General features: G+C 45.8%; 1 protein-coding gene across 2 annotated transcripts in view; it reads right to left on the reverse strand.

Moving 5' to 3' along the window:
* Positions 1-20,384, reverse strand: part of INPP5A (inositol polyphosphate-5-phosphatase A) — a 394,465-nt gene that overhangs the window by 24,289 nt on the left and 349,792 nt on the right. The window lies entirely within an intron of this gene.

Raw genomic sequence — 20,384 nt, forward strand, 5'->3', positions numbered from 1 at the left:
AAGTGATACATGCCAGATTTGAAAAAAAGGGCTCTGTCAGGAAGGCAAAAACTGGCTCTGTCATGAAGGGGTTAAAAGCCCGTAAAAATGATGGCTTCTAAAATGTACTTTCACTTTGAGCTGTGTCACGCGCCGCCGCGGCGGTACACGGCGGGTCCTGTACTCACCCGTCCGTGTCCGCAGTCGGCTGGCGTGTGTCGGCCTCCATGTCAGGTGAGGCGGCAGGCAAAGGTCCGGCAGTGTTGGAGGGCAGCATGGAAGTCTGCAGCGTGGTCTCACTCTAGGCTATGGGTGCCTTGAGACCAGCGCCGCCATCTTGCTTAAGGGCAAACAGGGGATTGGGCCAGGTCAGAGCTGCACACCTGTTTCACTGTGATAGCCAATGGCAGCCGCCTTCTATGCATATAGAGGATCTGCCCAGGTAACTCAGTGTCAGTGCAAAGAGTCTTCTGTGCCGTGCACTTCCTGGAAGGCTCCTGACTCATTGTGTCCTTGCTATCCCAGCTGTGTCCGTCAGCTCGCTTTGGCTTCAGATCCAGTGCTCCTTTCCAGTCACGCTGGTCGCCAGCTTCTCTCTGGTACCCTTGGGTGCTTCCTCCTGGATTCCCCAAAGACCTCCTCTTCAGCTACCTCCAGCCGCAGTCACCTCCCATCTTCTTCCAGTTCCGGATCCTCTATTTGCCACCATCTTTTCATCTCTTCATCAGGATTTTCTTCATCATTGTCTTCTGGACATTCATCCTCATTGTCTTCTGGACATTCATCCTCATTGTCTTCTGGACATTTATCGTTTGCCATTTACTTTGATTCCTATTACAGTTGTTCTCAAAGAAGTATTTGAGTCCTGTATGACAGCCTTTATTAAACCTGCTCGTTTTAACCCTACTACTGCCTCCTCCTCAGTCCCTGAGCACCACACGACCTCATCAGAATCTTCGGCCGTGACAGTTTGCACTGACCCGATGGAGTCGGGTGAAAATCAGGGATCTCTGGCAAACGTATTGCAAGGCATTATGGGCCGCCTGGAAAAAGTGGAGTCTTCACAGCGGCAAGTGGCGCAATTTTTACAATCACTGACTTCCTCACAAACCACCCCTCCAGCGGCTACAGCAACATCTTCAGTATCCTCGGGAGGAGTTTCCGCCACGCCACCAGTCGGGTCCATTATTCCCCCTCAGTTACATTTGCCGACCCCCAGCAAGTACGATGGGTCTCCTAAAGGATGTCGCGGGTTTTTGAATCAGTGCGATGTGCACTTCACTCTCCAAGCCTCCAACTTTCCAACTGACAAGGCGCGTGTAGCCTACATTGTCTCCCTCCTCTCGGGATCTGCCCTAGAGTGGGTTTCGCCTCTGTGGGAGAGAGCAGATCCTCTACTAAACAACTACGATGATTTCATTGCCTCCTTCCGACGAATCTTTGACGAACCAGGTCGAGTGTCATCAGCCGCTGCAGAGATTCTGAGAATTCGACAAGGTAGCAGATCGGTGGGCCAATATGTGGTGCAGTTCCAGACACTAGCATCGGAGTTGGAGTGGAATGAAGAGGCTCTCGTCGCCGCGTTCTGGAATGGTCTTTCCAGCCGTCTCAAGGACGAACTAGCTACCCGTGACACCCCTTCCACTCTGACAGCGCTAATCTCCTTGTGCAATAAAGTTGATCTGCGGCTTCACGAGCGACAACTGGAAAGGACTCGTTCTGAACGTTTTCGACCTCGTTCTTCTTCTGTGGTTACTTCTCCTGTAAAGATTGGATCATCTACTCCTTCTGCCACAGAAGAACCAATGCAAATAAATCGGTCCCGTCTCTCTCCCGAAGAAAAGAACCGACGTCGCAGAGATAATCTCTGTATGTACTGCGCTTCATCTTCTCATCTTCTGATCTCTTGTCCTCTTCGTCCGGGAAACGACCGCTCCTAATCTCCACGAGGGAGGCTAGATTAGGAGTGTTATCGCCTGCTCCCTCCACCATAGACTCTACCATCTCAGTCACCCTGAGTACTCCTCGGGGACAAACGTCCATGCAAGCTCTACTGGACTCAGGTGCGGCTGGGAACTTCATCTCGGCCGACATGGCTGCACAACTCTCCATACCTCTCCAACCACTGGAACAACCTCTGGTCCTGACAGCCGTCGATGGCAGCCACATCTCCAGTGGCCATGTCACCTCACAGACGGTACCGATCCATCTTCAAGTTGGAGCCCTGCACCAAGAGAAGTTAGAGTTTTTGGTTCTCCCTCAGTCCTCTCACCCTGTAGTCCTAGGGATGCCGTGGCTTACCAAGCATAACCCCCATGTCGACTGGCTAACTATGGAGATTAAGGCCTGGAGTAAGGACTGCTTTTCTTCTTGCTTATCTCCTGTTATTCCTATTCTTCTGAGCAAACCTCAAGCATTTTCTCCCCAGCTTCCTGCCTCCACCATACCCGCACCATACTCGTCTTTTTCAGATGTCTTTAGTAAAGGAGGTGCCGATACATTGCCGCCCCACCGGCCATGGGATTGTCCCATTGATCTCATTCCAGGCAAGACACCACCACGGGGAAGAACGTACCCTTTATCGTTGCCTGAGACCGAGGCCATGTCGGCATACATCCAGGAGAATCTGGAGAAGGGATTTATCCGGCCATCCACCTCTCCGGCAGGAGCAGGCTTCTTCTTCGTCAAGAAGAAAGATGGCAGCCTGAGACCGTGTATCGATTATCGGGGGTTGAATGACATCACCGTTAAAAATCGCTATCCGCTGCCCCTCATCACTGAATTGTTCGACCGAGTTAAGGGGGCCACGGTCTTCACCAAACTAGACTTGAGGGGAGCATACAACCTGATCCGTATCCGCCAGGGGGACGAATGGAAAACGGCCTTCAATACCCGAGATGGACATTATGAATACCTCGTTATGCCGTTTGGTCTGTGTAATGCTCCAGCTGTTTTCCAGCAATTCGTGAATGACATCTTTCGGGACTTGTTATATATTTCCATTGTTGTCTATTTAGATGACATCCTCATCTTCTCGTCCAATCTCAGCACTCACCGGCACACCGTTCGGGAGGTGTTAAGCCGTCTTCGCCAGAATCAGCTTTTCTGTAAGCTCGAAAAGTGTGCCTTCGAAGTCTCGTCAATTCCCTTCCTGGGTCATATTCTTTCAAGTACTGGGCTGGAGATGGATCCTGAAAAAGTCCGCGCTATTCAAGATTGGACACCCCCAACCACTCTCAAAGGTTTGCAAAGATTCCTCGGCTTTTCCAACTACTACCGCCGCTTCATCCGCAATTTCTCCTCCATAGCAGCACCTCTGACGGCTCTTACCCAAAAAGGGGCCAATCCTGCCCAATGGCCGTCCGCAGCTACCAAGGCTTTCCAACTACTGAAACAGGCGTTTATCACCGCTCCAATTCTTCTTCAACCTGATGTGAACCGACCCTTCATCCTGGAGGTTGACGCCTCTTCTGACGGAGTAGGAGCAGTTCTTTCGCAAAAAGGAGAGGATGCAGAGCTTCACCCTTGCGCATACTTTTCCAAGAAATTTCTCCCGGCAGAAAAGAACTACCCTATTGGAGAACAGGAGCTGCTCGCTGTTAAGTTAGCCTTCGAGGAGTGGCGGTATCTGTTAGAGGGGGCTCGTCACCAGATCACAGTTTTTTCCGACCACAAAAATCTTTCTTTCTTAAGACAAGCACAATGTCTCACTTCACGCCAGGCTCGTTGGGCTATGTTCTTCGAACGCTTCAATTTCCAAATCAAGTATCGTCCAGGTGTTTTAAACAATAAAGCTGATGCCTTGTCTCGGTCCTTCAATCCCAGCTCAGATTCTGAACCACTTAAACAGTCCATCCTGAACCCTGTCGTTTTTGCTCATGTCTCTCCTCACCCTACACCACCTGCAGGCAAGTCCTTTGTGCCGCCCAATTTACGCAAGAAGCTGTTGACGTGGGGCCACGCCTCCCGCTTTGCTGGACATTCCGGGGTACAAAAAACTTTACAATTTCTCCTACGATCATATTGGTGGCCAACCATTCGACAGGATGTAAAACACTTTGTATCTTCATGTGTCAAGTGCGCCCAACACAAGACGTCTCGGACTCCCCCAGCTGGGGCTTTGCTACCACTGTCCATCCCAACGGAACCATGGACTCATCTGTCGATGGACTTCATTTCTGAATTACCCTCCTCTAGCGGTTACACTGTTATCTGGGTGATAGTCGACCGATTTTCCAAAATGGCCCACTTCGTGCCCCTAAAATCATTACCTTCGGCTCCAGTACTAGCCCAACTCTTCATATCCACCATCTTCAGGCTTCATGGGTTGCCCAAAGAGATCATATCCGATAGGGGTGTGCAGTTTGTCGCCAAGTTCTGGAGAGCTCTGTGTACTGCCGTTCAGGTGAAATTAAAATTCTCCACCGCCTTCCATCCTCAGACTAACGGGCAAACCGAACGTGTCAACCAAGACCTAGAGACATTTATTCGACTTTTTGTGTCCTCCTCTCAAGATGAATGGAAGGATCTATTACCCTGGGCGGAGTATGCACACAACAACTCTTATCACTCCTCTTCAGGTACTACACCCTTCTTCACAGTCTACGGCAAACATCCACGGTCCCCTGATTTCTCAAGTTTGCCGTCTCCGGAGGTTCCGGCAGCTTCCATGTCTCTTCATCGTTTCAAAAAGATATGGGCTGAAGTTCACAAAGCTCTTCTTCAAGCTTCTGCCAGATATAAGAAAGCAGCTGATAAGCGAAGAAAGGCAGTTCCACCATTTAAAGTAGGGGATCGAGTGTGGCTGTCTACCCGCAATCTTCGACTTCGCGTACCCTCGATGAAACTTGCCCCTCGTTTTATTGGTCCATTCCCCATCACCCAAGTCATCAACCCGGTGTCCTACAGATTGCAGCTTCCATCTTCTATGAAGGTATCTAATTCTTTTCATATATCTCTTCTCAAACCATTGAAATTAAGCATCTTCCAAAAGAAAGTACCCCGACCCTCAAAGGTCAATACCGAGAAGGATGCTGAGTTTGAGGTCAGACGAATCATAGACTCTCGTTATCGCAACTCTCGACATCAATTTCTGGTGGAGTGGGCTGGTTTCGGACCGGAGGAGAACTCCTGGGTGGATCAAGCTGATTTACATGCCCCAAGTCTCGTTAAGCGCTTTTTTCAGAAGAATCCTCACAAGAAGCGCAAATGTCCTGAGGTTACCCGAAAAGGGGGGGGTACTGTCACGCGCCGCCGCGGCGGTACACGGCGGGTCCTGTACTCACCCGTCCGTGTCCGCAGTCGGCTGGCGTGTGTCGGCCTCCATGTCAGGTGAGGCGGCAGGCAAAGGTCCGGCAGTGTTGGAGGGCAGCATGGAAGTCTGCAGCGTGGTCTCACTCTAGGCTATGGGTGCCTTGAGACCAGCGCCGCCATCTTGCTTAAGGGCAAACAGGGGATTGGGCCAGGTCAGAGCTGCACACCTGTTTCACTGTGATAGCCAATGGCAGCCGCCTTCTATGCATATAGAGGATCTGCCCAGGTAACTCAGTGTCAGTGCAAAGAGTCTTCTGTGCCGTGCACTTCCTGGAAGGCTCCTGACTCATTGTGTCCTTGCTATCCCAGCTGTGTCCGTCAGCTCGCTTTGGCTTCAGATCCAGTGCTCCTTTCCAGTCACGCTGGTCGCCAGCTTCTCTCTGGTACCCTTGGGTGCTTCCTCCTGGATTCCCCAAAGACCTCCTCTTCAGCTACCTCCAGCCGCAGTCACCTCCCATCTTCTTCCAGTTCCGGATCCTCTATTTGCCACCATCTTTTCATCTCTTCATCAGGATTTTCTTCATCATTGTCTTCTGGACATTCATCCTCATTGTCTTCTGGACATTCATCCTCATTGTCTTCTGGACATTTATCGTTTGCCATTTACTTTGATTCCTATTACAGTTGTTCTCAAAGAAGTATTTGAGTCCTGTATGACAGCCTTTATTAAACCTGCTCGTTTTAACCCTACTACTGCCTCCTCCTCAGTCCCTGAGCACCACACGACCTCATCAGAATCTTCGGCCGTGACAGAGCTGTGACAGTTTTTAGCCCTCAAACTCTTCACCCCCAGTCCCTATTTACTACTTCCTCCACTCTCTGTCTTCACAGCTCACTCTTCTCCATGTCCAGCAAGTTTGACACAGATCAGTGTCCTGGCAAAAAATGCTTTCACTTTCTAATAAGACAACTTTTAACATACAAAGGAGTAATTTGGCCCCTCAAGTGGCCTCTAGTGGTCAGTGGTGGTACTTCACCTCAGAGGTGAGGACTAGATAGAGGTATCTCTTATCCGAAATGCTATGGACTACGAGAACTTTGGATAAGGAATATTTACTTACCCGGTCCCCTGGTGGTGCCTTGATGATCGCACAACGTCCACAGTGGCCTTCAGGATCCTCTTCAGCGGTCCCAGGAATGCATTGCGCGAGTTCATGGCTGCGCCGGTGACTCCTGGGGCCGCTGAAGAAGATCCTGAAGGCCGCCTATACATCGGAGGACTTGGTAAGTATGTAAAAAGGGGCAGGGAAAAAAAAATCAATCTGAAATATTCAAAAAAAAACAAACATGGTTTTTGGAATATTTCAGATAAGATCTACGGATACGCGAGACTCGACATATACACACACACATAGATAGATATAGAAGAATTGCATGTACCACGTCATCATATATTAACACAAAATTTCTTGTACAGACCTAAATGGAAATGCTATTAAGTAACAGGGTCTTGCTAGAACATATAGCCCCAAGGCTACTGTCCATGGAGGAGTCTGTGCACATTGGGGTTGGGATCATTTGCTTTACAGCATGATGGTCGACATGGGAAAAGGTCAAAAGGTCATTAGTACGACAGGTCATTCGTTCGACAATGTCTAGGTCGACACTCAAAAGGTCAACATGGGGGTTTTCACTGAATGTCAACACAAGTTGACATGGACACAGTTTAAAGTGCACCGCATCTGCTCACTATGCGTTGGGCACACTATTTTATTCTCCCACCACGCCCTAGTGGATGGTAGGGCATGAAATACCGCATGTCGGCACGTCGGCTCAAAAAAAAAACAGTAAAAAAAACCCCATGTCCACCTTTTCACTGTCGAACTAATGACATGTCAAACTAACGACCTTTCGACCTAGAACCATGTCGACCTAATGACTGTCGACCATCATGCTGTAGACCAAATGACCGCATTCGGCACATTGGCCAATTGGAAGTCCATTAGTCATCATCAACACTGCACGCTGTTGCACCAACATTCCAGCTCCTACAAGATATCCACCTACCTACTGGAGTAGGTGCATCGGTCTAGTTCCTTGCAGTAATTAGGGGCATACCTTAGCTGCATTTTGCCTAAGCAGGTGCCACAAATCTCTGGCTCCTGAGGTTAAGGTAGCAATAACTCTATTGTCTCCTTTAAAATGTCTGAAGAAAGCCGATCAGATGGGCTACTTGGATCTTAAAAGATCTGGGAACCAGCTGCGAAATGTGCCAACCCACAGTGCACAATGGTTTCGAAGCTCTGTCAGTTGTGGACTTCCCATCTCCATTAAAATCCGAACCGAATCATCATCTTACATTTGCAGACCAAACCACACACATGTGGGCATTACTAACCAGATTTTGTAGACCGTAAGGTCAAATGACAAAAGGTTGACACGGAAAATTTGAACATGGGTTTGTCACTTTTCTTTGTGAAAATGTCTGCACCTGAGCATGTGGCCGCCACATTACTAAATCGCATGGCTCGCCATCCTTCTGGCCACTTTACTGTTCCCAGAGTCAAAGTGGATGGGAAAGTACGAAAAAAAAAAAAATCCACAAACCAAGAAAGAAATCCAAAAATTGCATATTAACCTTTTCCATGCCGCCATTTTGCTTGTGCCGAACTTTTGACCCTCTCGACCTAGATATCATCTGTCAGCCATCAGTATCCCACAAGAAACGGAAATTTGGTTGTGAAATTTGTACCCATAGTAATACTACATTTGATTAAACACCCCGCTGTGCAATTGGACCAACTGGTCTATATTAGTATTTTATAGCAGGATTACGGCAACAATGACCCTTCTGCTCGTACTACGGCCCTTGTTGGAGGAATAATCGTGTGCCACCATTGAGTCCCTGGAGAAATCGGTGCTGAAGAAAGCATTCAGCACAACTGACTTAGAAGACGTTCCCATGGCTTGTTCCTGCACAGTCACTCATTCACTCGTTGTCATAGATGTGCTGAGTTTAGCGGATGTATGTTATCTTGCTAACAGGTTCAGTTCCCTATTAAACACCAGACAGTGAAGAGACAGTGGGGTGTCCTGCTCTATCCCCTCCTGTATCGGTCTGGAGTCTGTAAATACTACACGTTCGGACTGAAGCCACACTCTACCAGCACCATGTATCTCTATCTGGGTATTCTAAAGACAAATAAGATTTATAAACCACAGCCCCTTCTACATGTTATACAATATAGGTTATATCGTGGTTTTGGCATTTCCTTATTGCTTACCTGCCCTATCATGCAAACCACCGGGGGATGGGGAAGTCTAGTGATGTCTCCACCAGTCAATGGTCCACTTTTCTTCTTGTAGAAGGGCCCTTTCAAACTGGTCTGCCCAGGGAACATTAGTGCCCTGCTATACCATCAGTTCAAGCACTTGGGTAGAATTTGATAGGGTATTAATGGTTGCAAAAAAAAGTTTGAAAAAAGTAACCTGCCCAAACCCCCTCTTCATGTTGACCTTTTGCTGTCGACCATATGTCGATCAGATACTGGAAAAATTATCCTCAAGGAAGCTGATGGACATTAGCGCGCCCAGGGCGAAGCCTGCACCTGTTGTACCCCACCCTCCCATATTACAACCAGCAGAAGTAAAGGAGAGACAGGATTTAGTAAGATAGACTACAGGGAGAGACAATTCGGCTAAATGCGAGTCGTCTTTCTGATGTTTCTGGAGTGTTTATGCTCAGAAGCAGAGTGTGCGCTACTGATACTCTCTCAGATTTAGCTGAAGGGTCACAGCTGGATCTCTACAACAGGAGCAGGGCTAATGCAAGTGAGCACTGAGGAGGATGAAAGCTATGAAACTAATCGTACGGACAGAGGTGTTCCACCATCAAACATGCATATAACGCTGCAAGCGGGCGAATATCCACACGTAGCTCAATGCACCCAACGAGGGAGCATTGAAAACTGCATCAGACCCATTGTGCAGATAATTACAGTTCAACCTTTCCAAAAAATCTCCTATGCTAGAATGTACTTTTTTGTTGTTGCTAAAAATGTACTGGGGACAGGATATGTAACTGGCACTACCTGGGGACAGGACATGTGACTGGCACTACCTGGGGACAGGACGTGTGACTGGCACTACCTGGGGACAGGACGTGTGACTGGCACTACCTGGGGACAGGACGTGTGACTGGCACTACCTGGGGACAGGACGTGTGACTGGCACTACCTGGGGACAGGACGTGTGACTGGCACTACCTGGGGACAGGACGTGTGACTGGCACTACCTGGGGACAGGACATGTGACTGGCACTACCTGGGGACAGGACATGTGACTGGCACTACCTGGGGACAGGACATGTGACTGGCACTACCTGGGGACAGGACATGTGACTGGCACTACCTGGGGACAGGACATGTGACTGGCACTACCTGGGGACAGGACATGTGACTGGCACTACCTGGGGACAGGACATGTGACTGGCACTACCTGGGGACAGGACATGTGACTGGCACTACCTGGGGACAGGACATGTGACTGGCACTACCTGGGGACAGGACATGTGACTGGCACTACCTGGGGACAGGACATGTGACTGGCACTACCTGGGGACAGGACATGTGACTGGCACTACCTGGGGACAGGACATGTGACTGGCACTATCTGGGGACAGGACGTGTGACTGGCACTACCTGGGAACATGAATGACTGGCACTACCTGGGAACATGAATGACTGGCACTACCTGGGGACATGAATGACTGGCACTAATGGGGACATGATACATAACTGACACTACTGGGGACATGATACATAACTGACACTACTGGTGACATCTGTAACAGCACTACTGGGGACATGATATGTAACTAGCAATAAATAAGTCAGGGTTGCCGACTGTTATTCTCCTCTCCGGGAGAAGCCCGGAGAGGAGAGTTTCAGCAGCCGTTCAGGGGGCGGGGCTTAAGCATGACATCACTAAGCCCCGCCCCATGATGGTAAACCAGTAAATTTACGGATCTCCGTGGAGGGGGTGGGGCTAAAATGACGTGAGTGTCATTTTAGCTCTGCCCGCTCCTCTGAGACCCGAGGATTGCGGCATGTTAATGCCGCGATCCGGGGGGACAGCGGGGGTGCCCCCTGAATCCGGGAGGGTTGCCCACCCTTCCGGGGGCCGGGAGGGGGGACCCGATTTTCGGGAGACTCCCGGAAAATCCGGGAGGGTCGGCAACCCTGAAATAAGTGCAAGAAAACGATTGCTTGGAATTCAAATTCAGTGCCTGAGATAATACACAAACCTTGTTTTATGTACAAATAATATATGTATATAATATATATTTGTGAGCATTTCGTGTGTTTGATATGTTTATACATAAATGCAAGATACCTCACTGAAATATAAAAAAATATTCTGAAATACAGAATAATCCATTATCCAAAATGGTTCTGGTCCCGAGCATTTAGGATAAGGGATACTCAACCTGTATTTGTCCGGAAGCGGTACATCTGTCAGAATGAACTTAGGTCTACAGTCATTAGGTCGACCCCACTAGGTCAACTGGCAGGAAGGTCGACCTGACTTAAGGTCGACATGGGCCAAGGTCGACATGACTTAAAGTCGAATTTGCATAAAGGTCGACATGAGGAAGGTCGGCTGGTCATAAGGTCGACATGGGTTTTTCAATGTTTTTTGATCCGAATGTCGACACAGTCGACATGGACACCGTTGGCAATGAGAATCGGACCCTCACATCGCTCGCGATGCTTCGGGCACGGTGCCTCGCTGCGCTCGGCACACTATTTTATTCTCCCACCACGCCCTAGTGGATGGTAGGGCATAAAATACTGCCTGTCGGCACATGTCGGCTCAAAAAACAGTGAAAAACCCATGTCGACCTAATGACCAGTCGACCTTCCTCATGTAGACCTTTATGCAAATTCGACCTTAAGTCATGTCGACCTTGGCCCATGTCGACCTTAAGTCAGGTCGACCTTCCTGCCAGTCGACCTAGTGGGGTCGACCTAATGACTGTAGACCTAAGTTCATTCTAATAGATGACCGCTTCCATTTGTCCTGCTGTGATGTTAGAACCAACAGGGAAAGTATTAAGTCAACAAGTTGTGAGGAAACTTATCACTGATATTCTGGCAATTACAGCCAGTTCCCATTCTCATTTGTATGGGCTACTAGCAGACGTCCCCATATCCCGCACCTGATCTCAGTTGTTGCAGTAAACCCTGGGAGTGAGTTGGCAGCACTTTGTCACGGCTGAGTCCTGCCTCTCTGGCTCCAGGGCCACAACTAACATGGAAAGGCAAAATTCATCACAAGGGTGAGCAGCTATGAGGGCAGCCAGGCCTGACCTGACGGATGACTCCTTGAGTAGAGCCCTGGGAATTTATCGCTTATGCCAGAGGTCTTTGTGGCTTTCTGCCACTTTTAACTCCTTTCTGCCCAGAAGGGTGGCTATAAGTTATGGAGTCCTTATACCCTTCGATAAAATATTGCTTTGGCGCTCGTACGTGTTCAGCAAATGGGCACACAGCCTTAGCATTTATATCCTTTGAGCATTGTTCAGCTACTCGCTAGCAGCATCCCCACATGAGTATTTACCAAAAATGAACGAAGGAAAAATGAAGTTATGGGAAAAAGACATTTTCTACGTAAAAAACGGATATTTAACCCTTTAAGTGCCAAGTTAATTTGTCAAAACTAGGTGTGAAAACTGCCAAGCAGACACATTTTTATTTATCGTAATGACTTGTAATCCTTAAATAGGAAATATAATCTTTTACACACAACATTTTTTTTTTTTTTTTGAGTTTATATAACAAATGTGAGCAACGCTGGGATTTTTAGCGGATATTTTGCACATCTCTCAGAGGCGCTGACAGTCAAAAGGGTTAAAAAGTGATAAGAAAAAGGCATCAATATCCAAATATTTAGAGTCCAGTAACTTGGCGTAGTCGGAGGGCCTTGCTCATGACATTCTATAGTAGGATAATTATATACACCTATATTATCTATTCTACAAAACTGATCTCGAATAGACAACAAAACTCGGATTATTTACTATGGACTCCGAAAAAGGACCAGTACAAAATATGGACGCTTTAAATACTTTGGTTTTTAGAATGTTAATGATACCATCTTTAATTGGGATCACGACAATCCATGGGCTGTTATCGGCAGAACGGGCCCCACAGCTTCTAAAGTCGGGCCCGTTCTGCCGTGATTCCGCTTCAATGCTGTGGCTAAACACAGCATTAAATAGGGAGCCGCCGCTATTTCCCATGTCGGAAAGAGTGGCGGCAGATTGCATAGCCCCCCCTTTTTTTTGTGTGTGTAGTGTGTTGTCACATAGGAGATGAATAGACGCTAGAGTCAATGACCTGCACAATTTGTGTACAACTTGTGTAACATAAGTGTGTCAATTAGATGTGAACATAACCTACAGTACTGTGAGAGCCAATGGTAAAGCAAATCTACAGCATAGATCCAGTATACAGCACAGTTCTGTTGTATTTGATAGAAGTTCACTTTATTTATAGTAGGAACAATATGTCCCATTAAATATCACCAACATCGCTGCGCATGGCATAGGAGATGCCTTCTGGGAGACAGAGTATCAGACATTGCCCTGGCAAAGAGATAACTGGGGTTGGCCTAGGTCAGGCATGTCCAAACAGTGGCCCCTCCAGCTGTTGTGAAACTACACATCCCAGCATGCCTTGCCAAAGTTTTAGCATTCCCTAGCAGCAAAACTGTGGCAAGGCATGATGGGACTCCATCAGCTGGAGGGTCACAGTTTGAACATGAGCACACGTAGAAATGAAGGAGCTTCAGCCCACTCGGGAGGCACCGGAGGTTCCTCGTCCGGCATGGTGCCCAGCATATGAAAAACTTGATTACAACATCTATGCCAAGACATTCAGAACCTGACAAATTCCTACATATCTCTGTCCCCATAGAGAAATGCTGATGTCTGTGAGTAATATTATATTAGCATCCATGTTTCCACCAGTGTCCCAAACCCCACGCGAGGATGAGTAATGTGTGGGGATATCATGTATAGCACTATCGGATTTTTACAGATCTCAGTTTTGTTACGGACACAAGAGAATTTCATGTAATTCGTACATGAAATGTTGGACACAGTGCGAAGGGTATGTACACTTGTGCTACGTGTCATCCCAGGACTAACACACATTCAATGGTTGCTTTCACCTACTCAATTTACCTCAGAAAGTCCATTGACAGGGTTTACTGCACATGATATTTACACAGATGGTGTCATTATTAAACACTGAGGGTATTTGGAAACCTTTAAAGGAGCATTCCGGGTTACACATTAAAGTTTAACTGACCAGCTCATTACTCTAACGGGGGGGGGGGGGGGGATGTGTGTCCCGGGAACTGTACACTATGGGGTAATGCGCCTTAGGGGACGCATACATTAGGGGAGTATTGGTCAATTCTCAGTTCTCCCCATGTAAGATCAGGGAAATTAATAATGTTGGAAATCCTCCATTCCCCAATTCTAAACAAAAAAATTTAAAGTATTGGGATCGCTGAGTTGGAAATTTTTAATATGCAGTTTTTTTTTGACAATTCCTTGACAGATAATTAACAGTAACTTATTTCCATCCTTCCAGTCACTTGAGGTGCGTGAGGCCCACATCCACTACTGCAAAATATCGCATGTGGTACCTCGCGTGCAATGGGTGCCGGATGAGTGACCAACAACTGGGATTCTGACAGTCGTTTCTCCGACATCAGAATCCCGACAGTCAGGAGCCTGACAGTCAGAATACCCACTTACATGGGCAATTTTCCCTCGTGGGGGTCCACGACCGTCATAGAGGGAGAATAGAATAGGTGGCAAGCAATCCCATAGCATGGCGAGCGAAGTGAGCCCGCAAGGAGTTTCAATATGCTCGCCCCCGTCAGCCTCCTGCCTGTTGGCGTTGCGATGTTGGAGAAACGGCAGTCTGAATCCCAACTATCGGCGACTTATACCATACCTGCGTGCGATACCCCGCCAACTCACTCAGCTGCAGAATCGCCTAAAATGAATCGTATGTGGTACTTTTGCATACGATGTATCACAATTGGAAGAACATGCAATGAGACACTTTTCATGCAATTCGATTTCACAAATTTTCGGAATCACACGAGAAGTGTCAATATTACAAAATATTGTAATATTGTAAAAAGATCTTTAAGATGTTAAACGATATATAATGTACTTTTCTGTCATTTATCAATTTTTCCCACAAAACTCCAGTTAGAAAGTGCCGTGGTTTACTTTTAAGAGTACAAGGTAAAATTTCAATGACAATCATTATAAATGGCGGTGCTAGGAAATGTACGAATCGAACATATAAACAAATATTACCCACAATTCAACAGGGACTCACTCCATTTTGGATCCCAAACACAAGATTATTTTAATGCTCACCATTAAATCAAGAACCCCTTACCACCGCTGGTCAGGGGTACATAACTAATGACAAACATGGAGATTTACACACTTCTTGTCCTACTGTTATCATAATCAATCAGTAAGAACAATCGGTGGCTTGTCAAGCACGGTTTTGACCCCCCTTCCCAAGGGGGTCAGGGGAAATGTAGGAATAGATCCTCAGCTGGCAGCTGAGACGTCCCTGGATTATGGTAAAGCCCTTAACGCTCCAGTGCATTCTCTTTCCTGGGATGTTGAGCAGGAAAGTGATTGTAACGTACCTAAATCTCAAGCTCTCACTTTACGCCAACAATGCACTTGAATACATGGCCATAACTGATCATTCCCACTGACCGAGAAGGACGAATTACAATGAAAAATTCACTTGAAAGAAAATACTGCACTATGTGAAACTAGGCAGGTGCAAAGGCCGAACACCATGAAGCCTTATGGCTATCAAGAGAAAATGCATACTTTCAACGACTCGAGATTGTTCTATACAGTTCAGTATGATTCAGGTGTAAATCTTTGCTATATTTTAAAGATGTATTGATGTCCGTTCCGAATCAAGACATTTCACTGACTAATAAAATATTTTTATTATTTTTCCCATCTAGTGACTTTTGACATGTTTTAGGAGGGTATCCAATTATCCCTGAAACGTATTTATCCCCAATTAAATTTTTTTTTAGTTTCAAAGTTTTTATTGGTTTCAATATAAACGTGACTAAAGGTGCGTACACACGGGGCAATATGTCGCTGGCAATAATATTGCTCAGTAATAATATTGCTCAGTGTCCCATTTTCATCTGCGACCAAAGATGGTTGCAGATGAAAATGTCACACTGCCGGGAGAAGAGGCAGGGGAAGTCGATGGTCGGAGGAGCATGCTCCTCCGACCAGCGACCATTCAGGGGCTGAAAACGGGAGCGCACACCCGGCGATTAATCGCTGGTGCACACTCCAATCGCTTGCAATATGGTCACTCAGCGACCATATTGCCAGCTATAAGCGTACAGTGTGTGTAGACAGCTTAAGTGTCGGCAAAAATTAGTTCTACAAAAACAGGCCCACTTCAGGTGGGTTAACTAGTAATCAAGTAACCATGTCTAGGCTTTAAGCAAGACAGATAACATACATCATGACAGTGAGTAAATCGATAATACTTATTTCTAGGTATTCTCCATGGGTATCCATCCGTCATACCTAGGCATACTTATATAGCACAGTGGATTTAGATGGTTATGTTTTAGTAAAAGCATATAACAAATACGAGGGGTGCGGTATTTACATAGAGGGAAACATGACATGAGACAATGGAAAAAAAAAGGTAGGGAGGGGGCAGAAAAGGAGAGGCCAGTGTACATCAGTCTAGACTAGCGGTCATTGGTCAGAGGGGTAAAGATATCGATTCAGAGGCACTGAGGTCTTGGTATGAACCATGGGATGATGAATGGGAAATGCAGTAGTAATGGACAAATACAACATCTCGATGGGGTTAAGACCTACGATGATCTTCATCTTTGGAGAGTAGGTTTAGGGCTGTAGATTTCTGGGAGTCCCCCAGTGTAAGTATGAAGGGGTGCCATTTCTTCATGAAGGAGGAGGATGATGCGGAATTGGTGAGAAAAATCGTGCGTTTGTCAAAAAGCAGAAGCTGAAACATTCTAGAGCGTAGTTCAGTCAACGTCGGAGAGGCAGAGGCAATCCAGTGCGTTGGGATAAGTTTTTTCGCCAATGTGAATATCACAGTAAGCAGGGGAATATGTTGAGGACATTTAAAGGAAGATATCCAGTTGTCAAATCGTAAGCATAGACACACTTGGGGATCAAAAGGAAATTTAGTATGATACATATCATTAACAAAAATTATTATTTTACTCCAGAATTTTAGAGCAGGTCCAACATCAGTGGAAAAATTTAGCATCTCTCATGCCACATTTCGGGCAAAGGCCCGTCGCATTGGGGGACATGTGTTTGCTTTGAGCAGGAGCTATATACAATCTGTGGACAGTTTTGAAATGGACTTCTTGTAAATAAGATTAGCTTCATTGTGATGGGGAATGCTCTGAATAATATATGTGAGTTGGTAATGTCTGGGATGTCGTTATTCCAGGCTTGAGCTAACGTTGAAAGTGGGGGAGCGTTAGGGCGAGTGATAAGTATATGGTATAGAAATTTAATTCTGATTTTGTGTTTGTGAAACAGCACGAAGAGAGGTAAAAGTGGGTCAGTGTCATGTGCGGAGAGTAGAGTGGGTATTTTCGAGGCTACGAAGTGTCTAACTTGGAGGTACATAAAGAACTGATTGTTGGGAAGGTTGTATGTGGTACTTAAAGTGGAGAAGGGTAGTATAGTTCCACCGAGAGCAAAGATTTTTGTGGTTAAGTCTAAGCTTTTGTTTCCAAGATTGGTAGTGAGGGTTATACAGTGATTGGGGGAATAGTGGGTTACCCCAGATGTGGAGGTATGGAGTGATGGAATGCTCTCTATGAAGATGTTTATTGAGATGTAACCAAGCATCATAGCTACCGCAGAATTGGACATGTTCTTTTATGTGAGGTGGGATAAGTCTTTTCAGGGTGTGCAATAAGGCGCTCAGGGAGAAAGGAGCAAAGATCTCCATCTCAAGTTCGGTGTTAGCGTAAACAGAGGAATCAGTTAGCCAATCTGAAATAATACAGAAGTGGGCGGACCAGGAGTAAAGCTGGATATTTGGAATACGTAGGCCGCCTTCAGAATTATCTAGCATTAATTTAGTGAGTGACATACGAGATCTCTTACCACACCGAAAGAATTTAGACAGGAGGCTGTTAATTGTTAGTATATCCGTCTTAGGGATTATACAGGGGAGAAGTAAATGATATAGTATTTTTGGGAAAACAATGGACTTTAAAACTGCTGCTCTTCCTAATAATGATATGTGGAGTTTGTTCCATCCATCCAATTGTGTTTTAATGGAAGCTAGTAAGGGCGCAAAATTGGTCTTGTATAGGCTATATGGGTTTTTGGGAATCAGTACTCCAAGATATTTAATGTGTAATTGTAGCAATTTAAATTGGGATAGAGTTGGGTGCGATGTATGATTAGGGGGAAGGGGGGAGTTAGGGAGAATCTCAGACTTATTGATATTGACTTTATATCCTGATATAGGTCCAAAAGAGGAGATGATATCCATGATTATTGGAATAATAGGTAAGGGGGTTGGAGACCAGCAAAATCATGTCATCTGCGAAAAGTGCTAATTTGAGTTCCAATCTGCTAACCATGACTCCAGTAAAATCTTAATGCTATGGCGAGGGGCTCTAGGGCGATCGCAAACAGGAGGGGAGAAAGTGGGCACCCTTGTCTCATTCCTCTGGTTATCGGGAAGGGATAGGAATCCATTACAGTCTATTTTTGAGGAGGAGGTGTAAAGTGTTTGAAGGAAAGTGATAAATCGAACAGGAAGTCCAAATTTAAACATGGTATAATATAGGTGTGGCCATAGTACTAAATCAAAGGCCTTTTCGGCGTCTAAATATAAGATTAGATTGGAAGAGGGGGGGAGGGGTTGGCGGAGGAGTACTGAGATTGAATGGCGGCTTGAATCTGGACTGGGGGGAGAGAAACAAGAGGGAAGTGGGGGAGGGACAAAACAGCACAAGACATGGAACATATATAACTTAAAGAAGGTAGTATGCTCAACATACTAAATATATCAGAACAATAATTGACAATCCGGGTGTGAAGAATATACAGTATTACTGTAAAAAATGAACTATTAAACAACCATATCATTATGAATGATGTGAAAACGTTAGGGTCTCAAGTGCTAGCATTGCACCATTAACCATATTAGGAATTAAAGTGAGTGGACATTGAGGGCAAGAGAGGGGCGAGTTAACACAGGGTATGGCTCCCCCTCAGCGGATTAAGTAAGGAGAGGAGGGTTTTCTTATAACAAAACAAGTATTGCATATGATGAAAACAGAGAAGACTGTATGACAACTCTATTAAAACATAGAACGATATAGACTAGATTATGTAAGATAAGGTATAACAAGTCATTTCTGAACACTGGGGTATAACTGTGAGAGCACTCATGTATACTGAGCTTCATCATGAGGATACAGAACATCAGAAGTAAACTGTTCCATTGGAGGGTAGAGATTTCAAGGATAATATAGTGTATCATAGATTATGCGCTCCAGATGAATATCTTGAAAGGAGTGTGTTTATCAAGTGACAACAGAGTGTCCTCTCTGTACATGCTTTATCTATATTATTACCTAATATGAACCTCTCTACCTGGATAACTTGCAGCATTGATTCCATCGCAGCTTTGATAGATGGTGTTTCCATAACTCCTTTTAGCTCCCTTCAGGATCACTTTTCCCTACCAGATAAAGAACTCTTCACTTATGGCCGGATTGCCACTGGCTAAAGAGTTTGGTGAGATCATCAGGACCAATCCTACTACCCCCCTAGAATTCTATCAAAATTAGCCCTCGGTAACTCAAAAGGATCAATAAGCTTTTGGTATTCAGAGAGCCAGGCTGACACCTTAGTGAATAAATCCACTACTCAAATCAAATGGGAAGATGCCCTGGAGTGTTCCTTCTCCCAACACCAATGGGAAAGAATTTATCTTGCATCACATAAAATATCTAAATGTAATAAACATCTCGAAATGCATTTCAAACTCCTACACGATCTATATTTCACCCCTGCCAAACTCCATAGAATCTGGCCCTCAACTTCCGATGTGTGCTGGAGAAATTGTGGTGAGATTGGTGATACTTATCACATTTTCTGGGCCTGCCCGAAAATAAGACAACTATGGGGGGGCGGTTTTTAATCTTGCTTCCAAAGTCATCGGGACTTCGATCGAGAGGTCCCCCCTCCCGGCGTTATTGCATTTGTACCCTCCTGATCTCCCACAGATCAAATACTATGTCTTAGGCCATTTGTTCATAGCTACACGGGCAGCATTAGCCCAAAAATGGAAATAAACATCTCCCCCTCCTCTTAGTAAAATTATCAGGAAACTACACCATTCGTTCCAAATGGAAACTATGGGCTTAACCTCCTCATCTAAAACATCTTCTCCCCTAGTGACTTGGTCCTGTTGGCGAGATTATGTTGCCACCCCAGAAGGGGCAACACTAATATTTGACATGGCTTAATGCATCGCAAAACCCATTTAGCCTACTCCACTCTATCACCAACCAATTCTTGGTATTGTATTGCTCTTATCTATACCCTCAGTGTACTTTATGTATGTAATGGCACTTCTATCTGCATTTATATAAACTGCTGTATGTTGGATTGTACCCCCCCCCCTCTATTCTGTACCCTTTTCCCCTTCCATATAAAATGGAACAAAACTCTTAATAAAAATTTATATTAATAAAGTGACAACAGAATGCCATTCAGGGTGATCCGAGATGTCAGATGATTCAGAGGAGAATTTTTCTTTGAGGAATTCTCGGGCGTCGTCAGGTGTAGAAAAAACATAGTGGGTATCGTTTAGGAAGATCCTCAGTTTGGCGGCGTACATTAGTGCGAATTTATGTTTTTCCACTACTAAGGCCGAGCAAATTGGGGAGAATGTTCTGCGTGCTCTAGATCGTTCCACTGAGAAGACCTGTAACAGACGCAGTCTATTTCCCTCCCATTGCAGCTTCTGTACTATATG

This window comes from Crinia signifera, chromosome 6 (assembly GCF_055691185.1).
Source record: "Crinia signifera chromosome 6, ASM5569118v1, whole genome shotgun sequence".
Classification (NCBI taxonomy): domain Eukaryota; kingdom Metazoa; phylum Chordata; class Amphibia; order Anura; family Myobatrachidae; genus Crinia; species Crinia signifera.